This window comes from Aplidium turbinatum, chromosome 14 (assembly GCF_918807975.1).
Source record: "Aplidium turbinatum chromosome 14, kaAplTurb1.1, whole genome shotgun sequence".
In the NCBI taxonomy this organism is placed as follows: Eukaryota; Metazoa; Chordata; class Ascidiacea; order Aplousobranchia; family Polyclinidae; genus Aplidium; species Aplidium turbinatum.
This window is the reverse complement of record NC_137485.1, coordinates 5,148,143-5,168,430: the sequence shown is the minus strand read 5'-3', so window position 1 is coordinate 5,168,430 and position 20,288 is coordinate 5,148,143. Positions and strand designations below refer to the sequence as shown.

The following is a 20,288-nucleotide window of genomic DNA, read 5'->3' as shown; positions in this document are numbered from 1 at the left end:
GGGAAGTCACTTTGAAGTCATCTTACATCACCTTTCCACCCGAAAATATTGTTAGATTTGATATTTTTGTGATGTCCAGACATAAGACTTCATTTTGACCAAGTTTGGTCCATGTACCTTATGGGGTGAAATAAACGTTCCGAGGGGGTCACATTAAGGGAAGTCACTTTGAAGGCATCTTACATCACCTTTCCACCCGAAAATATTGTTAGATTTGATATTTTTGTGATGTCCTGACATAAGACTTCGTTTTGACCAACTTTGGTCCATGTACCTTATGGGGTGAAATTAACCCCCCGGGGGGTCACTTTCGGGGGGGTCTTACATCACCTTTCCACTCGAAAATATTGTTAGATTTGATATTTTTGTGATGTCCTGACATAGAACTTCGTTTTCACCAAGTTTGGTCCATGTACCTTATGGGGTGAAATTAACCCCCTTTTTGGGCTTTTTAGGGGGCTCTAGGGACCAGATCCACCCGGCGCGGTCAATCTTCCATACTTTTTGTGAGTGACATAGTTGACCCCAGTAACTTCAAGGGGTCAAACCTTTTGTACCTTATGGGGTGAAATCTTCTGTCGTAGGCTCCCAGACTATCTGGGGAAAACAGTAAAGAAAGCGTAAAAATATATTTTTTAGAAAAAATTATTTAAAGATTCGCCCAAAGTTGGCAAAATCTGGAAATTTCTGCAAAATGTGAAAATTTAGGCCGTATCTCTAGGTAGCCATGAAACAACATAAGCGAAGAACGAAATCTTTTTTAACGAAGTCGTTAAGTAGGCTACTGTAGATAGACGAACAACTTTGTTCGACTGTTTATACTTCAAATCATGATTATTATACAAACTAGGGCAGCTACTTTAGGTTACCGATTGTTTTCATGCTTCTTCGATGACTCAAACCAACGCGAGGAAATCACAAATGAGTAACTAAATTGGCATTCATTCTTGTTTGGCTAATGCAAAATTTTCCATACATGACGTTGAAATTGCCATTCTATCGGGATAGATTTAATCTGCACATGAACAGACACGTCTGCCTTTTGGCCACTACTGAGGTGTCAAACCTTGACTTGTAATCATTGACGGGCACCAGATAATTGCATATATCTTGTCATTTCATCACGATATTTATGTCCCTGTACATTCATTGACAGTAAAGATGCTCAGTGAGCTAGTAACCCCAATCACGCCCAAACAAAATTTTCATTCAATGTCTGCAGACGTTGACTCAATATAAAAAACGACTGATCTGCTGCCAGGGCGTCTATGTATACTGTAATGGTAGGCTCCAATTCGTTTGACGCACCCTTGAAATCTCTCAAGTATATAATCAGCTAGTGGTCACTGATTGCATGTTGCGTAATCAATAAATGTTTTATTCAAAAGTGAAGTTTCTCGTTACTTCGATTTTGTTTATTCTTTGTATTTTCAAACTGTTTAGTTAGAGAAAAATTAAGGAATCATTATGATGTAATAAACAACATTATAAGTAAATAAATAAACGCAGATTTATAGTGGAGTACAACATTGACTATGAACATTGAACACAATGAACAGTACCATTGTCTTTGCATTCACTAATCACTAATGGTAGGATTTATTTCTTGTCGCTCTACAACAGCTCAGGACTTTTAGCGACAGCACCCTTTTTTTAATTATCTATCCTATCGTATTTACGATATCACCACATTATTTCCCGACTTATCCTCACTGCGTTATGCAAGCAAAAACACAATCAGTGCCGTTTTAAAAATTTGCGATTTGACCCGACCTGGAATCGACCCAAATCTACCAACACCAGAACCGAAGGCGATAACAACTCAGCCACTAAGCTAATTTTTGCAAGATTTAATTTTAAAAGAACGATAAAACTTATTTAAAAAGAACGTTGCAAACTCTATATACGTTGAGAGGCAGAAGGTAAAATAAGATTTGCAAATGACGGCTTGGCCGCAGAGAACTTTTCTTCACAGGTTGTCATTTACCAAGGGAGGTCCCCTTAGAAACAGGTACGAAGCGATTATAAAAAAAACTTGGCTAGTTTCTTGGTATACCACCTAAACTACTTGATACCTCAGGAAACCTAAGTGTCTGGAGAGTACAAGTTGGTACAACCCCCCCACCTCCCACAAAGCAAGAAAACAGAAACCGATGGAATTTTTTGCAACATCATCTAACAGAGAAAAAAGCGTTTTCAAAAATTCTGACAAATCAATTTTCACATCAATCTAAAACTCAAGCAAATCATACAAGCTGCGTGCAGATGATGCATTTTTGTGCTGACAAACAGCACAAGCCACAAACGCTTTCATATGATAAATACAAAAAAAATTTTGCTCAAAAATATTTTTTCAAAGCTGTGCCTATGCTTAACAATGCTACGTTTTTTTAAACGCAGGAATCATTCTTGAGTTTGTAAGATGGAAACTAAACTTCATTTGGTCATTTTCAATTTACAATCTAGTCACTGCTACAATAGTGTGGGTGTGTTTTCTGTTATTTTTCTAGAAGTTGAAACGCGGAAAGAGGTGTTTTGTGAGTTCGTGTTTTGCTTTGACGTCATGTCTCATATGACCTGACGTAACCCCGGCAGGTAACCTATAATGAACTCATATAGCTTGATACAAACAATTAATCGATGCACACATCCACAGCAGCCACAGTACATTACAAAATCGATTGAAAAGTGTATTTGGCAAATTGATGAGCACCACAGAACCACATGTATTGTCTAGGTCTGCGTGTGTACATTGTGACGAAACATAAGCCAAACAACTTGATATCATGATGGTTAGGATGTACGTAGTAAGTACGTCAGCTCGGGTAACTGCTGCTTGTTCAGGCAGTGTATATGCAGCATTCAGTTTTGTACTTTCAGTTTACAAAAGCATCCTTTTACGTTGAATTAACGTTTGCAGACGATTGATCAACAAAGAATGGAATTTTGCTAGTTGCGATATAAGTTCTCTTCAAAGAGATTCCATTGCAAATTATTATCCATGATTTTTTGTTATCGTACAACACCTGAATTCAAGTCTTACTCAGGCCATAGTCTCTTAAAATATAAAACATGAATTGTCATAATCTTCAAATTCACTTAAAAATGAATCTTTATTTTAAAATATTTTAAAAGTTAACTCTCAAAAACATCACGAAATACATTTTTACAACTAGCTTTGAACAGCTTTGTATATCGGGTTGGCGCTGTAGTTAGCCTACTTGTATTTTAAACCGGAGATTGCGGTTCGATTCCTGTGTCAGCCGGACGTTAGTCACCCAGTAGTTGAAATGAGTGACCATTTTTCAAAAAAGTGAAACGAGGAAGGCCGAGTTGTTGAAGATTTAGTCATCCTACCGCAGTATGCCCTGACAGGCCCAAAATGTAATTATCTAAACTCTCAATCAAATGCCTTGGTTCAGTTGGAGATTGTTTGTGGAATATCATTCATCAAAAGCCACTTCCTTGGGCACAATTCACAATCGCGCCTATCCAACTTCCCTTATTGTTGAGCAGAAAAATAAAAATGAATGATGACTGCTTCTTGTGTAGGTCGTAAAGTACATGCACGGTCAAATATTCTGCTGAAAATCTGTTTGTGAAAAGTTTTTTTTTGTTTTCTTTCTTTTGCTTTAGTATATTTTCCACGAAATAAAATTTCCTTTTATGCCTAAAATAGTATTGATAACGACTGGTTAGCTGCAAGGGTTCACCTTCGTTGCCAGCAACTGGAGTTGTTTGTCAAATGAGCTTGTGAAAGTGACTTTGCAAGAGTAAAAGAGAAATCGAGACAAGGAGACTGTTTGTGGAATCCACCCAACTGAATGAGACTTATTGCCTTAACAAAGTGAAGCTATTTATAGACAATTTCTACCTTCTTTAAGAAAGTTGTCCAAACAAAAAGGTAGATTGCTTTAACCTAGCAGCCTAGGTGGATTTGTGGTGCAATACTTTACATAAAGAAATAACTTTCTCGTTCCCCTGTTAAATCCCAAGATAAAATATTACCGATAAAGGGAGTTGTTTACATTGGAAATATATCATGTATATTATAAAAAAAAGAAGAAACCTTTCAGCAAAACTAAAAAAATCCCGCAAGATAAAACCCCTCACTATCAAATCTACTCAGGCCGCATCTGACCCGTTGATAAATGTTTCTGCTTTTGTTTGGGTAGGATTGTATTTGCGACGCTGATGTCGCAACACCACGCAACAAACCTTTGTCTGAAAGGAGGTGTCATGTTGACTTGCCTTTATTTACCTGGAAAGGGCAAGTCATTGCTTTTTTGTTACACATTTCCGTCAAAAGTAGAGTACAAACCGAAAATCTTTTTTCGTGCTTACAAGTAGTCCAATGAAAACATATCTACACTACACACATATGTGGCCTTCTGCAACTGCAAAGCTTCAGTGAAACTATAGTAAAGCAGCTTGTTTTCTTTTCGGTAAAGTTTTTGCAAAACTTGAAACAGTGTTAGGCTGAAAGTGCTCATATTTACATCCGAAGTAGTTTAAAAGTTTAAACATTAAATTCAATTTGTTTGTGAGGCCATCAGTCGCCTGACGTATCTTTGCATAAACACACGCAGACGCAGCGTAGGCTGAGTAAACGATGCAAGAAAAGCGACAAGCACAAATTTCATTTTGTATCACTCACCTTATAATGTCAAAGATTCATCAAATGCTTGAATTTGATTTCCTCAAATAAAAAATTTGTTTACAGTTCAATCATCAGTCAACTTATCAAGTTATCATCATCAGTGTGAAAGTTGTTTCATAATTTACAGTCTGCAATCAGTTTCGGTTTTTTTGTTTGCTATCCGAGGCTAAATCGAAGTGCAGCTTGTACTTTGCACGTAAGCCTAAAATAAAAAAATATGGCGGCACGGGACAATATGAGCTGGGGAGTAAATATGAATCAAAACTCAATCAAAAGAGCAGACACAAGATTTCAACAAACTGGTGCAACTGTCATCGCTGTCATGTGACTTCGATTGTAATTTGTACAAAAATGCCGGGAAACACCTCGCTTTGCAGAAGTGCTACATCATCGTTCGCACTGAGTGGCGCAATGCATTGGCAATTGCTGTTGTAGGCATTGAAGCAAATTGCAATTGCACAATGTGCGCCGCATCAGCGTCTTGCTACTCTGTTTGATCACCATTGCAATTGTACATCACAGCAGCTCTTTGTTTCACCATTATCTCAGCTTTGCAGCAAAACCGACCAAATTATCACAGAGCAAATGACATAGGAAATTTGTAATAACGCATGATGGATTTGAATAAACCACAACAGGGATTTGTGGTGAAAACTGCGGCATTGCGTTGTGGCAAGAGCTGAACAACTGTGCTGAAAACATTTAGCTTTTTTTGCATATTATCTAAATTCTAAAGAGATACTGCAATATGACGTACACCATCATTGGTCATCCCTGATTGCTTTGCGATCAACTTGCGAGGAAGTTAGAAGTTACTAATTTATTTTAATCAATATTCTTTTTGATATTCAATTTTTTTTTTGCAACAGTGCCAGGGATGTGAACAACCTATACTTGAACTAGACATATTGGACGTACAGTAAATACATGCCCATATTATGCATGTTAAGTCACGCATGTTTGGTTTGATACGTGTGCTGTGTATTTTGCAAGTGATGTTAAGTTAATATCTACCTGTGTACCTCATGTTGTAGCTGGGGTTGTTTATCAATCGAGATGCGCTGCTGACTGGAACGAAATCGTTAAAGCGCGTAAGGTGGGATATCATCGGATTGGGGAAAGGGAGCGGTAACAACAGACCCGAAACGCAACACCTGACTGAAGGAACATAAAGATTTTTTCCCAGGATTTTAAAATCGTCCTGAGTGATGTATCGCTTTCATAAAAAGGTGCGTGTTGGCTTTCTACAAACAGATTTGATTGGATTGGCTCTTATGCTGATTGAAGTGTGTGTGTTGTAATAAATCGCTATGAACAAACAAAGAAGTTTGTCACACCCCCTTTGTGATGACAAGCAAACACTACAATTATTTGTATCGTCCGCTTTCATCTTTGATTTCCAAATTTAAAAGTTTTCCGTCAACAAAACAATTCAGTTTGAATTTTTTCCTGTAAACTTTTTCTACAAATTAAGCATTGAACTACAAAACTTCCTGTAGTGCAGCTAAATTTCTATACACTTTATTCCAAAGCTCAACTGACCAGAGTCTTGTAAAATGACAGCCTGCAAAAGTATAGAAGGTCAAGGAGAGGACAATGTGGAACTAGTAACCACCTAAAATTCAGGGGCTCACAAATCGAGATATGTAAAATATGATTCACTTTTTTGAAAACGAAAATCTGAAACAGAAAATAGTAAAAAAATCACTAAGGAAATAGTTCTGATGATTTTTTCCTAAAAACAAGGATTGCCATAAAAATGGAGTGAATGCAAACGCACTTTTAAAGAACTCGCGTTTTTTTTTAAATTTCTAGACTTCTAGAAAAGAATCGGAGCCTCTAAAATTTTCCCAAATTCCAAAGCACCCATTGGATCTTCTGCCAGCGCTACTGCGCGTATATCGTGCCATTATTCCTTGAAGGTTGAATTTAAAGGAGTGTAATGGAAAGAATACTGTGTTGAGAAGGAAAATGCCAATCTACAAAACAGAAGTGACGTACTATTATACAAGATTGTGAAAGTAACAGAAGAACTGATCTGATGTCACATACCAAATGTAAAGCTTTATCATGCTACCAGCTACTGTATGAATAAAAGTGAAAATAAAACATATTCGCTCAAGAACGTCTAGCTCCACACGGTGAAAATTATATTTTTTATTTGTCTTTTTGTTTGTTTTCATTATCAAAAGTTTTTCATTGTATGACGCCATCAATGACGTCTTCAATCGTCATCAATGAATACATTGTATGACATCATCAATCGACGTGCTGAAAATCAAAATATGTCATATCAACGCAAACCACTGACTGTGTTAAAATTCGCTGTCCCACATTAGTAGCGTAGAGTTGCCCGACGCCGTATAGTGAATTTTTCCGCTTTCTCTCTCAAATTTTTATCAATTTTAGTGTCAAGATGTGTTTCCAAAAAAATACCTTCTTCTTTTTAAGAAAGTATTTTTCTAATGAAATCATGTTTAACTCTAAACAAAGCTTTGTTGATAAACGGTGTATTTACTGAGAAAAGCTAATCGGTCCAGTTACGAATGCCGGTCAAACCTTTTCGAAAGTGTTAAATTTGTCCGATTGCAATTTTGATTCCCTGGCGGGAATTGTCTCATATATTATGGAAACCTTTTCCTATCTGGCACCGCTTTGGTTTTGCCATTTCATCTGAAAACACGTCAATTCGCGAGTATGGATTGCTGCACGTTTGTGACGTCATAGTGATAGCATCCAATATAGCAACGTAAATTTAGAACGAAGACACATATCTTAGGAGTCGCTCCGCTAGACAATTGATATTTTAATGTCACACGATTTTTTTTAGCGTTTTATCACGAAAAAATAAGTACTGCGAAGATGCCTGCACTTTTAACTAATGCAAAATTATTTCTTTTATTAATAGTGTTGCCAGAACTATACCAGCCAGACACCAGACAACCCAGACAGTAAAATCTAAGGTTATGGTTATTTAAATGTCTTTAAACGTTGAAATGGTATAAGAAAATTAAATCTTACTGATCAGGAAAGGCCAACACTTATCGTAAATGACAAAAAGTTACTTTGATTTGTTTTATTTCAAACAAAGAATTATCTTGTGCAATTCTTTGAACTTTTATTCTTTCCAAGAGACTGATATCTTAAGGTTTATTATATAACTTCATAAACAAAGTCTTAATTTATGTTCAGCAATTAAGCTCAGAACACATCAACAACATGCAGGTCTGAAAGATAAGTTTCGTTTTTGCATTTTGAGTTTACTTTTTAAAATTTATTATCTTTGCAGAATGTGCATGACCGATCCCAGACAGCAAATCAGCTGTACTTTACATTGATTCAACATCTGCGAACGTTGAATCAATGTAAAAAACGGCTGATTTGCTGTCTGGAGAGGGACATGGTTTACAAAGCATCAATAAAGAAAAGAAAATAATAATAAGCAATATTAACACACAAAAGAAACACATAAAACTTTTGCAAATGTCTTTGCATTAATAGCTGAAACTTATTTCTAACAGAATGAAACAATGTGGTTCGTCATACATGAAACGGCACACGGCAATCGTTCGACACCTACCGAGAACATGTGGATGTGTCTATGACAAGACACGACACACTTGAAGGTGGAACCAAACTTGGCTTCTTTGCTTCCCTGTTTACTTTGTCTAAACCTTCTCGGTAGCCTTAATACGACAAACAACAGGGAAAACATAGAAAATTGTAAACCTGCAAGGTGTAGTGGTACCCATCTTGAACTCTGAGCGTTGCGCCATAAAAAAAAAAAAGACGAACAACACATGATTAGATCACTAACGTAGCCATGGGGGGAGGAAACTTGGGAAAGCAATCGCCCACCTCCCAAAATGTTACCTTCTCCTCCATCAAAATGGGTTTTTAATACTATTGCTACGTTTTAATAACATTGTACCGAATGTTGTATGACGTTGCATAAATGTTTGCCTGCATTCAGTAGCTGTACTTTTAAACAGACTCTTTATTTCAAATATTAAAATACTTGCCTCTCCCAAGATTTATTTTTACCCCTCCAACATTTTAGTTGTAAAAGGTAATAGATTTTCCAAGAGTAATAGTTGTTCATTTTAACATTCTATTTTTGCAAGTGATGCGTACCAGTTGCTACCTGCTGACGAAATTCATTATATTTTGCATCAAATTCAATCGTGTTTTGTTCACGGTAAAAAACACTGGTTGTTGTCGCTTGGAAAATCTGCCACATCATCGATATGATGTATGGTGCTTTTTGATGACGAGGCGCCAGGTAGAACCGCGACATGTGTTGTCGCAATGTGCCTAGCCAGTGGTGGAAAGCAATTTACATCCAATTGGTACACCAATGTAAAAAAACAGTTGATTTGCTGTCTGATTGGGCTGCTGCTGATATCACTGCAGTTGAACAATGACCATGTCAACATACTGATTGTCTTGAGAACAAGTTTCCCTTTCACGTCACAATGGCTTCAGTCATCAACAATCTCCAACCAGCAGAGCATGCGGCTTGTCTGGCCGTCTATTTTTATTCGCCACGTCACGCGGCGCATAGAAATGGCACCGAGAATGGCTCAAATGACGTCAGTGGATGGCTTTATTATTTGATTGGCGATTTTTCTAAAATTCAAAGTCTGCTTTCTGTTGTTTTTGTTTTCTGTCGTTTATTATGAATAGCATTGTATTATGACGACATAACAGGCATTTGCTGAGTATGCGTAATTGAGCATCTCCTGGCACTACAAAACAAGCAATTCGCTGTGCTTGCTACTCGCAAATTAACCATTTTTCAAGATTTTGTACATAAAACCATCATGTCAATTTTTTTTTTAATTTTCACAATGATCGACAGCTCGGTAATCTCAAGCTTAGACTAAGCCCGACAGTGGCATACGAGAATACTACATTCAGTAAATTGAGTATTTGAGTAGGCCATGGTCCGACCTAACTGTGTTGCAACAAAAATGTATTCCTAAACATCACAAGAATCTGAAAAGCTAAAGAAAGGATTTTGATGCAATCTTGCGTGACAAGAGCCTGTTCCTGATGTGAAAACAATGCAAGCTCTTTTATCCTTTCTCGGGTGGTTTCCATCAGTAGTAGTTTACTCTAGCTTGCAAATACTATTGTTAAGTTTATTGCCAAATAGCAAAATTTCTTCCCCACAAAAGAGCAAGCTAAACTTTTATTCTTGTACGTGACGCATCTTAGTAAGATGGCATCTTAATTTTAATACATGCAATGCACCAACAGCAAAAAAAAACACAAGCCAAAAATATGAAGTTTTGCCTAGCAGTGAAACATCACATCCAGAACACAAACAGAAGAGAGCTGTATAAAAAAAGCAAAACGTTGATCGATTTGGCTTGCTATAAAAATCCCCGCTTAGCGCAGTTGGTATCCATACACAGCCCACTCATCCTACATGAAAATAGTCAGGGCTGCTTTGGTTTCGTGCCAGTGGCTTTCTTCACAACTTGTTGACGTGCGGCATACAATGTTTTTGTTTTCATGTACGCTACAAATGATAATGAATAAACGTGATGGAGGAGAGAAAACTCCATAAACAAATCCTCACAAACAATTATAGAATGTTTCCGGCTGCAGAGTGATTGTATTCATAACGGGGATTTATTAATTCAAGTGAAATTCTTAGTAAATGTGACACGAAACACTCAATTCTGCAAATTAAGCCAGTTTTTGGTCCCAATAAAACTCTTTATGAATAAATTCTGTTCGAAATAAATGTATTGCTTTTAGTTCAATTTTGTGTTTATCTTGCTATGTTCTTATTACTCAGTAGATGACTCGGCAAGGCATCGAACCCAGATCTAATGACTAGGAGGCAAATACTTTTTCACAATGCTAGCAGCCTGAGCCAAGTTTACTGAATTATTGACTGGTTTTATACAGCAGAAAGCCGTTTTTCTTATCACTATTTAATCATTTGAAGGTAGATATTTTGTCACTAGGCCAGCAGCCTAGGCAAGTTTTCTAAAGTTTTGTTTGGTTGTTTTATAGCAGAAAGACGTTTTTTTTTATCGCTATCTGCTTTAGTGAGCAATTCATGTGACGCCCTCCAATAGAAGGGGTCAGTGGAGTGTCTCAGTCATAAGATTGGTAAAGTCTACATTATCTGCTGATGCAATAAACAAGCAATTCCTAATAGATGATAAGATGTGCTTTTAGGAGTAAGTACAACCGCGTGAAAAGTCTTTTATCCGTATCTTTCTGCTTTGAAGATCACACATCGAAGCTGTCAGAGAGTGAAGAAAATAAATAGTTTCGCATACTTTAAAACTTTTATCCCTACGCCAATAGGGTGTGTAGAATTTGCATATATATTTACCATGCAAGATTAACTGGATAGAAAAATATTGCACACGCCAACTAATTAAAGTTGGGCGAACACCACAAAAACGTTTTTCTGATTATTCAGCAGTTAGCAACAACATGAGAGTAGAAACCATATCGAAATTGACGAGAAATACCCATGACTGCATTTGAGAAGCCAATCCCCAATAAATAGAAGTAAATGTTAATCAATGCAGCCACTCCTCCACCCATATGTGTCTTGTTGACTACAAAAAAACTTATTTTGCGAGTTCGTTTCAGTTCAAATAAATCATTTGTTTTTTGAGCCACTACACTAAAAATTTTCTTTTCATCTGCTGTGGTAAAAACACAAACAGTTATGAAAAGCGTGAAAACTTTAGGAGAAATGCAATAAAATGTGCACTACAACCTTCCATGGATTACGTGGTCAACATTGTGACAAAGAGTTTAGAAAAAAAATGTTGCTGTTGTTTAACACAGAGGTTCTCAACGTTTTGAGATTCAAGGACCACTTAAAAAAATTGTGTCTCAATCACGGACCACTACTCCCCTCCCCTTCCCTTCCTTCTCCCCTTGTAACGAACAAATGTCACTTACTGCTTGCTAAGTAATAAACAGCAGCTAGTATTAGAAAGAATGCTACATTTAGAGCTAGCCTTGAGTTTGCACAATGCACATTTGAGCACAGCATATCCAAACGAGGTGTAATACGTAAAGACTCAATCGGAGTTCATCTTCGACTTTAAGTCGTGAACGATACTTTGTTTTTATTGTAACCAGTGCAAAAAATCCACATTCACAAAGATAAGATGTCGCCAACGGTAAAATTATTTTCATAGCTTTCTGAGACAGTTGTGGATGCTCAATTGCTCATGTGAAGCTTGTATCCATAATTTCATCAAGCTCACTCTGGGATGCAACATATTCAAGTAGTGTCACAGGTCAGTTCAATGAATTGGTTCAGTTCCAATGTTGGTAACTTTAAAGAATCAATGTGTGCAAGAAATGGACTGGAAACTCACAAAAAGCTCTGAACGTTCAAATCACCAAAGTAAATTGATCCTGCATTGACTGACTACATAGCCAGTGTATCCTGCAGTGACTGACTACATCGAATCATGGTCAGAAATAAAATTCATCAACAGTTGTTTATTGATTTCAGCATTTTCTGGTTTGTCAGTGAATTCGTCCAAATTCAATTGACCAAACATGTCCAACTTACCTTGCAATAATCTTGTCTTCTAAAGATCAAGTTTTTTAGTAAAAGCAGACACTTTATCACTGAGGGTAATTAAATTTGTCTGCTTTCCTTGCAGCGATGAATTAAGTTTATTCAGTTGTTTAAAAATGTCAGCCAATTAAACCAGAACAGCAACCCGAAAGCTATCGTTGAAATGAGCAACAAGCTTGATCAAAAATAGATTTCAAGGGTTAGAAAACAACGATTTCAGACTTTGCACGCGGACCACCAGGCGAATGCCCGCGGACCACAGGTTGAGAACCGCTGGTTTAACACATTGCTACGGAACATACTATAGCAGATATCTAAGTCACAAAGGTTTATACATTGGCATATATTTAATACAATAGCTACTCCACAGCTTGGTCTATATATAGAGAAAATAATTTTAATTGAGCACAACATTATTCATAAGCAAACGAGTATGGATTGATATGACGTCATAGAACGTCACACCAGGCATTGTAACGTGCTCAAATTGCTTGGTGTGTAAAAAAAATAAGGTTACTGCAAAGGCGCACTGACCGGTGCAGAAATTATAAAACAAAATTTGCTGTATGTACAGTAATATAACCAAACTTGCAAAACCGATCTACTTTACATTGATTCAACGTCTGCAGGTCGAAAGAAGTTGAATTTGTATAAAATAGATTTGCCTTGATGTGAAATAATTACCGAAGCTTTAAACAGGCACGCAGGTATTCAGATAATGCAATCATTTTGTACGTGCATAAGTTTCAGTAGTGTAGTGGTTATCACGTTCGCCTCACACGCGAAAGGTCCCCGGTTCGAGCCCGGGCTGAAACAAGTGCAATACAATTTTTACACATGTCTTTTTCTCTTTAGTTTTTGAGGTATTTTCTTTGATCAGCAATTGCACTATAGACATAGAGCATATTAATAGCTGGAATATTATTATTATTATTATTGTAACTGTCTCCGCCGCCAGTGTAGCCAAATCGTTTGGCATCCGTTGGCTTCGATCAGTCTTTCAACAAGGTTGATAGGATCTCCATCAGTGTTGCCAACCTTGCGGTTTTCCCGCGAATTTGGGCTTGTTTTTTTCTGAGTTTGCGCCTTTTTTTAAGACTTGCGGGTTGCTTGTTTTTGGGCTTGTTTTTTTCTGGGTTTGCGGTTTTTTTTTAAGACTTGCGGGTTGCTTTTTTTGTGCTTGTTGTTTTATTTTTATTGAAATATTTCATTTTATTGGTATAATTGTTAGATGTTTTAAATTATTATGACATTTTTAAATATTATGGAACTTTTGCTGTTTTAATTTTCTGTTTAAACGGATTTTGTATCTGGCCACACTGGGCAGCGGTTTCTTTTTCCACCAGACACTTTCCAAGAATTCCAGCACACACAACAGTGACCAGTCAACAACTCAAGTCACAAGTTTAGTCATAAGTCAGTAGTTCAAGTTCACAATGTCACAAGTCAGTAGCCATAGCCAGGTAGTCAACAGGGGTAACTAGTGTGTGCTTCTGCCTGGTAGTGTCATTATAGCCTAGTAAATCCTTATTTACTCCTTATCACATTTTAGTTACAGTGCAAAGTGAAATTTATCTTACAATTTTTCATTTTATGTACCGTATTTCAGATTTAATTCCTGATGAGGACACACGTAGCCTACGTGTCAAAAACGTTTGAGTTTATTTTATTTTAATTATGTTATATTTTGCCTGAAATAAAGTATGCTAATGCTATACCCGCTAAAGTTACTATGTTTTATTTCTCTATAGAATGTTTTGTATTATAAAAATTTGCCATATTGCAACTTTTTAACTGCTATTTTGACTGTTTTTTGTTGCTTGTTTTTGGGCTTGTTTTTGTGTTAATTTGCTTGTTTTGGGCTTGTTTTTCAAATTTTTTTGCTTGTTTTTGCAACATAACCTGACAACACTGATCTCCATTCTGTTTTGTCCTTTGCGATGTTTTGCAATCGATGGAAATGTGGTATGCTGAGCAGGGATCCCAGGCCAGCTTGTCTGATGTCAGATCTCAGCAGTTGTAATAAGTTGGTACGGTGACGTCCGGTTCGGCCTTGGTACTTTTTGCTGCCAATTATTGCAGATTCAAGGAATATTATTAGCATTACGAAAATGCTTTACCGGTACTTTGCAATTTTTCACGCGTCATCTCCAAGACTAAGGTTGGCTGTCAATTATTTCCACAAGGAGATCTTCTGCTCTTTTCTTTGCTTCTTACAAATCATTCAAAAAAACAACATTTCTTTCAAGAATTGGAAACAAGAATGAACAGATGTAGAGCGGCAGAAAATAAGAATCACAGAAAGCACGATTGCAGGCTGCAACTAACGTGACAAAAATTTCCTCTTAAAATTTTAACAAGTCCACGGTTGGCCGCAGTTGTACATTCACTACCCCTTTCGTTTTAACTTTTTTGAAGTGCGATATTCAACAACGTTGTATCAACATTAGAAGGTCATAGCTCGTGTGGCTTTGCAGTTTGATGAAGTAAAACATCAAATCGTGGCCGTAGAAGAATACAACATTTTGAGGGTGCAACTTCCCCTGCACTCCCATCTCTTTTGGCTATGTCCTAAATGATAGCTTTACTTAATCACTATTTGAACTTTTGATCGGAATTCCCCAAAATGAATTACTTGTTGCTGCAATAGCCTACACTTCTTTACCACGAACGACTTAAGAATAAAAGTTTCAGTTTGTGAGAAATATTACAAATAGCTTTACTCGTCATGTTGCTGATGAAATTTACTAAATAAAACATCACTAAATGTCTTTAAAATAAATATCATGCCATGCCTTGTATTTGTGACAATCCTTTAATCACGTTTGGCTACAACAACGAAAAACGATACTGATTAACTGACACAGTCCAAAAAAATCTATAAATTTAAAATCCTTTATTTGCACAAAGGAAAGGTTATGTTTCTACATCCAGAAAAGACCTTGGAATTGTTGACTTGGCAGCCTTGATACTTGGAATTGATTGGAATCGAAGACTGAGTTTCACAATGACGTCACAATGGTTTGGTTTGCAGCAAGGCTCTTGTTTGCAAGCAGCTCTTTTCCCTGCTTGGTGCAGCAGAACGTTTGTAACTTTTGCGTTAACCTAACGTCTACTAACATTGCATTAACATGGACGTCTCCATTTTGTGATTTGATTGCGCAACCTTGGTGGCAAGTAAGTTTATTTGCATCGCAAAGAATTTTGTTTATTGCTGCTTGAGGTTAGAATTTTGGGAGAGATGTTATGTGTGTGCTGGTTTTGATTTGTTTTTGCATCAATTGATTTGCAATTAATTGTATCATTGCTACATGCTATTACAATTTTTCATAAGACTTGTTAAATCAGCTAGCGAAAGAAACAATAAACTAGCCTTTGATGCTTTTCCGCTGACACATAATTAATCAATGCAATCATTGGCAAACTGCTAAGTCAATATTTGATTAAAAGGAGAGAAGGTTTACTGGGAGTGTACAAAAAATATTCGGATATTCTGAACTATTTTGTTGTGTTATCGCCAAACAATTTTTGGAGCAGCTCGAATGTTCAGCTCTTTCACTAACAACAATAGAAATCGTAATGATAAAATCACTTCTGCTTGTATCTAAAACGTAACTATCAAGCTAGAAATAAAATGCTAATAAAGTGTCGGAACTTGTATGTAAATTGGTGGTGTAATCTTACCCAAGTGGGCGTAACAAATCCTCCCCCGCCCATGAGTATGCGCCTTTTCTTTCCTGTTTGTTAGTGTCGTCACCCAGCTAGCGATGTTGCCATTTCACATCGTTTTAACGTAGAAACACATTAAATCGATGCAAAATAGCAACTATTGCAAGCTGGGTAGGCCTACAGGTGTTTTTCCATGGATTTTGAAGAGTGATTGGTTTTTATTTGCACTGTTAGGCCTCGTTAGCATGACCTTGTTGTGTTGATGGAAAATGCATGTTCATGTCATTTGACGTTTAGATTTTTATGCCACTTTTGTTTTTATATGTAAATAATCATGAAATGACCTTTCAGAAAGTTTGCTTCTTTGTAACCACCGGGTGCGTGCAGTATTGCAAATTTTTTTAAACTAGTTTAAAAATGGTAATATCTCAGGCAAAAAATAGAACTTTTTTTGATTTAATGTCTACAGACGTTGAATCGATGTCAAAACTGATTGATTTGCTGGTTAAGAAAGAACCGAGATTCGGCAATAAGTGACCTTGCTCATAAAAGCTTTCTGTAACAAACTGATTGTAACTTGACCAGTGGCAGTGCCGGTCTTTGGGGTGTGCAAACCGTGCGATCGTACAGGGCCCGCAAATTAGGGGGCCCGCAATTTACTCAGAAAATGCAGTAATTTTTGTTGAACATGCTCTCAGAATGCACCAAATTCAAAGTAATTTTTCAAAATTTTTTGGGGGAGGCCCCCTAGACCGCCGCCTTTGGCGAACACGCTGTCAGGCTTCGCCCGCCGGCTGTCAACCCCCTTCCCCTTTCAAAATACCTAGCTACGCTACTGAATTGGATCATTGTCATTGGGACCCGCAAAGCATATTCCGCACTGGGCCCGAAATACCTTAAGACCGGCACTGCCGCACTGGCAGTGGGGACAACAATTACTGTACTTTGGGTTTGATTAGTTTGTGATGTCATAAGTGAAACATTTATTTATGGAAACTTTAGTCTTTGGTTGTTTGTTTAACCACTTGAAATAGACGTACTTTCGTTCATTGTGTTTAAACATGCGTGGTTTTGCTAGCTTATAGCGTAACTTAATTGAATAATTTGATTGCAAATTAGCAGATTAGCGAGGGACACATGTTCTATTGTTTTTTGTTCTTTCTTTTTCTTTATCTTTAATTGTTTTCGCTTATTGTCAATTCAACGATAATTTTAAAGGTCCTAAAAAAAACAAACAAACAGGTATAATGCTTTACATCACCTGGTAACAATAGCATGGAGACAGAGGGGCGGTGGAGGTTTAAGCTCTCTGAAAATTAGCCAACTGTCCCTTGCAAATTTCAAGTGCTTGAAATATTATACTTTTACTTTCTGGATGGGCTACCAAGATGATAAAAATGCGTTGCCTCCTCAAGAGAAAGCAGTGCTCATTTCTGTGCTCAGTTTCATCAAAGTTTGCTGTAAGAGACCTTGCTTTGACTTTCACATTGGGTTAGACCAGTGGTTCCCAAAGTGGGCGCCAGCGCCCCCCTGGGGGCGTTTGCGACCATGAAGGGGGCGCTGGCTATAAAGTGGGCGATTGGGGGGCGCTGAGGGTAAATCGGGCAGTTACAAGAAGAGGATTGCAAAGCATTTTTTTGTCATGTTTTGCTTCAAAGAAATACAAAAGAAGACGGTGACTATAAAGAGCTCTGTGGCAGATATTTTGGCAACGTCGCTCGCAGTGCCTTACAAGGGTAGGCACTTTAACAAGCAGATTTCTAATAATCCACGCGCGTATCCAATCCAACCACGAACCAATGAGATGCTACGTTATCTGTACGTTATCTGCTATTGTGACCATTCCAGCATTCAGCCAGAGAATTAATAATTACTTTGAACTTTGTTTGGTAATTACAGAAGAAAAAAAAGCTATAGCAGAGGTGGGAATCAAACCCACGTCATTGTAATGACTACTACCGCCCTAACCCAATGCGCCAAGCCAACCGATGGCAAAGCGATGATTTAATTTAGCTAGAATTTGCGTTTTTCCTTTATTCTTCCCAAACGCAATCTTAATGACGTCATGAAAAGCGTAGCTTCTGATTGGTTCGTGCTGGATTGGATATCTGCATGTTAAAGTGCCTACCCCTTACAAGTTAGTTGAGGTCGTAACGTAACGCATGGCAATTTGAAGCACTGCGATTATGCAAATCCGATCTTACAATCCAAGAGTATTTTGATCGAGCGTTCGTCTTGATCTATCTTTGAAGATTGTTATCAAAGCAATGAATGAAATTATAGCGCACGCTCTGAACACGCGCTTATTCAAACGATTGTGCCATGAGAATGATGAGGCTTTTGAGCAGTTACTAGGCTACTCCACACCGAAGTACGATGGCTTTCCAAGAGAAATTGCCTTGCACGATTGTATTCGCTGTTTGAAACTATAGTGGAATTTCTACAGAGTTGTGACCCTGGCCTTGCGAATGACGTCCTGGTTGTGAGAAATAATATCGCCTACTTGTCAGACATATTTTCCAAATTTAATGAATTGAAATTATCCCTTCAGGGTAACGAAATAAGCTTGTGTTGTATCAGCGAAATTTAGCTAGACGATAATTTTTCCAATTTTCAAGCTTGCATCAACTTGATACCAGTGACAGAGGCATATCTGATGTTGACTGTTGATGTAGAAACGTACAGCAATCATCTTTAAGAAGTACACAAAGGCATGGAAGTTCGATTCCAGGATGTATTCCCGTTAGAAATCCCTGACTGGACAATCGACCCATTCTGTGATATTTCCGAACATGGAATTCTTGAGGAGGAACTGATAACATTGCAAAGCGATTTTGCACTCAAACCGAAGTTCAATATCTCGTATCAATCGTTCTGGCTACAGTAGCCTACCAAATCAAAGAGAAATACCCTCACGTGTGGAATCGGGTCAAAGTTTTTATCATTGCCTTTCCCAGCTCATACTTGGTGGAGTGTGCTTTCAGTGCCGTGAAAACGCTTCTGGATAACAAAAGAAACCGTCCTGGCATAGTTAGATGGGGAGACTTAAGATTATTCCTATTCAAACTGGAACCCGATATCAAGAGGCCGATGACATTGCACCAACCTCATCCATCTCATTAGAGTTGAACTTTAAGTTGTGATGAATGGAAAATAACTTTGGTTTTACTTTTTTTGTCGAAGGGGGCGTTTGACACTCTGTACGTTGTCCAGGGGGCGCTATTAAAAAAAAGTTTGGGAAACACTGGGTTAGACAAACATATGATTGTTTGAGTAATTGTCGCAATATATAGATAGTGAAATAAATACAAATCTTCCACGGATATCGTCCTAAGTCAATCAAATGTCTTAGTCCAAAGCTTAATTTGTTATAAACTTTCGAAACGATAGTCTGTCATCCTTTCGACATGTTGCCAAAACAAAGCAACCAAAATAAACAAGTATTTTCCTGATTCGTTGCGAGAAGTTTGGGATAAAAAAATTCTAACCTTCAGAAGGGTGCCACTTTGTTAAAGGATTAAACCTATTTATAAATATTCTGTGCTGTACATTTAAAAAGAAGTATACTGATTTATAAATAAATCTTTTGATTTATAAATAACTCCACCAATTTATAAATAACTGTAAAAATTGGTCAATGTAAAAAGTAAACTAAACAACTCCTCACACTTATTCTTGGAAACGGAAAGTGAAAGGGCCTAGCACTAATGACCCGGAACAAGACGAAAGCGTGTTAGAAGCAACACAGCTTGTTTTAGTTGTTGATAGTTCTGGTCACTACGGAAAAAGCAACTTATTATTGTTGTTTCTTGTGCTATATTTCTCTCCTCCGTTAGCATATCAGTCATTTTTGCATAGAGTTAACGTTTACAGATGTTACTTGTTGAATCAATGTAGCTAAAAAGCGCTGCTTTTCTCACTAAGTCATTTTTTGAACTTATATCTTACAAGACAAAAATGTTCTTGGCCCAGACCATGGCGATCTCGAATAACATTCATGTAGGTTTGGAACCAGACCAACCATAGCTGTCATTCGAACAGACAATCATGTTTTGTGGCCATAGCATTCCTATATTAGATCATAATTTAAGCTAATGCTCAAAATGGCCAATTATTACACTTAACAAGGTAATTTACTTAATGGCTGCCTATCAAATATTGATTGACTGAGAAATCTCACGTATACAAAATTTACTTCAAGCCTAGAATTTTTAAGAACTGAATTTAATTAGCAAATATAAAATCTAAGCATTGTCGGCTGTTGACCTCATTAGCTGACAAGGTACGGCGATATTTCTGATGATGTCATCTTCATTTTGGTTTAGATTTCCACGAGTCACGTCAATTAAAAGATTCAGTTTTTTCGGTTAGTCGAATTTCTGC

General features: G+C 37.3%; 1 non-coding gene across 1 annotated transcript; it reads left to right on the top strand.

Annotated features, from left to right (window-relative positions):
- The first annotated feature begins 12,979 nt into the window (after window positions 1–12,979).
- Window positions 12,980–13,052, top strand: Trnav-cac (transfer RNA valine (anticodon CAC)). The gene has a single exon. It is a non-coding gene; the product is annotated as a tRNA-Val (tRNA).
- The last annotated feature ends 7,236 nt before the right edge of the window (window positions 13,053–20,288 follow it).